The sequence below is a fragment of the Lepidothrix coronata genome, unplaced genomic scaffold, assembly GCF_001604755.1.
Source record: "Lepidothrix coronata isolate B3197 unplaced genomic scaffold, Lepidothrix_coronata-1.0 Scaffold1743, whole genome shotgun sequence".
Classification (NCBI taxonomy): Eukaryota; Metazoa; Chordata; class Aves; order Passeriformes; family Pipridae; genus Lepidothrix; species Lepidothrix coronata.
Window position 1 is genome coordinate 1 of NW_016691923.1, and position 3,576 is coordinate 3,576.

General features: G+C 34.4%; 1 long non-coding RNA gene across 1 annotated transcript; it reads right to left on the reverse strand.

Annotated features, from left to right (window-relative positions):
* Positions 1-1,005: 1,005 nt before the first annotated feature.
* On the reverse strand, positions 1,006-3,532 carry LOC108510636. Its single transcript, XR_001878856.1, has 3 exons — positions 2,948-3,532; positions 2,350-2,500; positions 1,006-1,071 (listed from the first exon to the last, which is right to left on the reverse strand). It is a non-coding gene; the product is annotated as an uncharacterized LOC108510636 (long non-coding RNA).
* Between the last annotated feature and the right edge of the window lie 44 nt (positions 3,533-3,576).

Here is a 3,576-nt window from a genome sequence, read left to right on the forward strand (position 1 = left end):
AATGACCTTTCCCAAATCTTCGCTCGCGAAGACTGGCCATTATTATTACTAAGCAATGCTGAGATTTGATCCTATCACTCTTTATGTGATCTGAGACCAAGTGACTTCAGTAAGGAACCTCCTAGCATGACACTGCATTTGTACATAGTGAACAGAAAGCTGAGTGGCTTTGGTATCTTCTAATAACATGATTAAATAGTATAATTTAATTTTAAATCTTTGAGGGACTGCATCCTGAGGGGAAGGTGGTTGGAAATATCTAGGTTGGTTACCCACTTATTGAAAGAAATCTTCAAAAAGAAAAACATACACAATGAACTGGAAGTACTGACACACTATATAATAAAGTACTGAAAATCAGATGTATTATGTAAGCGTGACTTGTTTACATTTGAACAATCACTACTGTATTTATGTAATCTGCATAAATACGTTTAGCCAGTTGATATGTCAATAAAGTAAGGAGCTTCACCCTTCTAGGAAAAAGAAGCTTAGAAAATACTTCTGCTGAAGATTAGAATGCAAATAAAATGTGCTATTAAAAATTACATTAAATTCAATCAATAATCTTTAGATTTACAGCAATAAGAATCCTTCTAGACTAACGTTTTAAGTTTTGAAAGAAAGTTATTTCATTCAACACACTTATCAAGTCCAGAAGAAATTACTGAGGAAATCACTGCAGCACCAAATCATAACTTTAAACAATAACCTAAAGTTATTTTATTGTTCACTTTTGGAGAAAATATCTCATCAAATTTTGAAATTTCTTATCCAAGTCTCTGATATTTTTATTTTTTTGACATATTTCTAACTTCACCTTACACAGAGGAAGAAAACACAGTGAATGCCATATTTACGAAGTATTTATACAAATCTAGGATGCAGGATTTTCTTTGTTCAAGAAAAGACCTTTTAGAACTCAAGAGTTCATGTGCAGCAGAGAATGAATGCTTTTAAAAATGGCACCTGGCCAACAGAAATGATGAAAAGTTCATTTTGGACTGGTATAGAAGAACACATACCACTTTGAGAGCTGTAATTGCAGCAAAATACGGTGCTCCAGTGTACCTAGAATTAAATAAAATTTAGGTTAGGAAACACGGTCATGAGATTCAATGATTTGGAAATCAGTCTGCCATAATAAAATCCCAAATTCAAGAGCAAGTTTTTAAAATTGTTTTCCCTTCTGCTTGCTGTAAAAGACAGAAAAAAATCCTGCAATACTGAAGCCAATCTCAAATCTTACTCTGATTTCAAAGGCACAAAATTTTACCCTAGCCACCTGATTTTTCATAGAAGTATTTACAAAGGTCATGCCATAAAACAGCAAAATTTTTTCAGGTAACCAAGGTAAAAGTTTAGAGACAAACAAAACAAGCACCAAGCACTGTTTGCAAGCTAAATCTGGGGTCTGTGACCTGGATTAATCCCATCTGGTTTTAGATGCTTAACTAAAGTGCCTAAACTGTGATTCCAGTTGCCCTAAATTCTCTTCATAAAGACTGAATAGTGAGATATGAACAGTACCAGCCTCCAGAAGTGCTTACTTCAGCCAAGAAGTAAGAACTTACTAGCCCATTATGTTCTAACTCCTGGCTAGTCAACCCAGCTATAAGACAGCACTTTTTTGCTCTTTATAGGATGCTTATTAATGGCAGATGTCCAACAGCAGATCTCTCTTATAGGAGAAAGATGTTGTCCCTATTTCAAAAGGGGAAAATGAAGAACAGGAAGGTGTAGTGGCTCATTCAAAGTATTGTGGCAAAGAATATAAAGCCTGTTTTATTTCTAGGTCAGTACAGCACTTAACTTATTTATGCTGTATCTCTTTTTTCCCCGAAACATGCTATTTTTATTACTCTGGTACATAAAACAAGTTATTGACAGAATCTAGTAAACACCACAATTTATCAAAATAAAAAGGGCACAGTAAGAAAATATTGTGTTCCTGATTTAAGAGACCCAGTTCCCAAGGAACAAAAATATATATTAAAAAAAAATCAGATGTGCCACTGTCATAATCTAGTCTACTTATTCTATAATGTCATCATGCCATGGAAAAAAAACTAACACTGAAAGCAGACAGTTTAGTGGTCAAAAAAGACACAGAAGGTAGACACAGACACAGATAGCATTTTAAGTTCCACTCACATGCAGTACCAAGATTTTGCAACACATCTGCAAGAAAACATGTTCTTTCCTAAGCATGCATGGTCATGTTGATGGACTAGTAAAGCTCCCTGGAAAATACTCATGTTTTAAATGTGAGTTTGAATGGGTTCTACAAGTACTTATGACATCCTCAAACTCTCTGAGAAGCAAAAATCAAATTTCCATTTAACTTACTCTCGACATCCTCCAACAATGCCTATACGACCATCTTGACCTTTATGCTTTTTCCCTGTTAGAGGAGGGATAACGTTGCGCACCAGTTGAAAAATATTCTCCATATCCTTTAGAGAGTGTGTTCTGTGCAGTGAAAAAGATCTCTCTATAACTGAAAAGAAGAAAATAAGTGTTAAAGTATGTTCTTTCTTAAACTACCATCAAGCACTTCTTTTAAGCACTCATGAACACTAATAAAATCACACAAAGATATACAAAGTGACATATGTCTGAAAACCAAATGCTTTATCACTTAAAGGCCTTTAAAACAGTGAGTAACTAGGGAAGAGGATGATGTTAAAAATTAATGTAGGGTCTGATGCAGAGAATATTCTCACTGACTGTTCACAGTCCTAATTTAGGGCTCACATAAGAAGGAAACCACAACCCAGAACAGTTATATGAACATTTTGTAACTAGAAATATCATCTTAGTTCAGCCTGAAATCACTTCCATAATTAAGCTCAACTGAAATAGGTACACTTGGCAAGGACTGAACACATCCAGACACAGAGCAAGCACAAAGCAACTAAAACCAAAATTTAAACGTACACCCTACCTTATATTTCGTTTCCCCTTAAAGACTTCCACCTCTTAGCAGAATCAGGGCCTATCTCACTGCCTTTTTATTTTGGTAGGCGGTTACAAAGCATAATGGAAGTCTTTCTGCAAAACTATAATCCAACACACTAGATGCAAACATCACAAATATCACACAAAGATCATTTTTAGCTATAATACAACTCCAGATCTCTGATGCAAAACTACATGTCAAACCACATACTAAAACAACTGCACACTCACAAGGCTACATATCAAATTACTGTTTCAAAAGGCTACAAAAATTCAGAAGTAAAAGTATTTCAACAATTACAACTAGAGAGAATTAAAACATTTACCTAACATGAGACAAATGTGAAGATCAGTACTTCTTTCAACCATGCATTTAACTATAAATTGCAGCAAATACACTAAAAGAATAAGTTCTTATATTTCAACTAAGCTCCTCATTAACTGTACAATTCTGTTCAGAAGAGTGGTTTATTTGGACGTTAATAATAGTGTCCTAGACCATAGTCATGCTTACTTTCTTAAAAGCTTTCAAGGAAATGCTATACAGTATAACATAATTATGCAGAAAATAACTCCCATGATATTCCTTATTTTCAGCTGTATAAAACTCAGCAG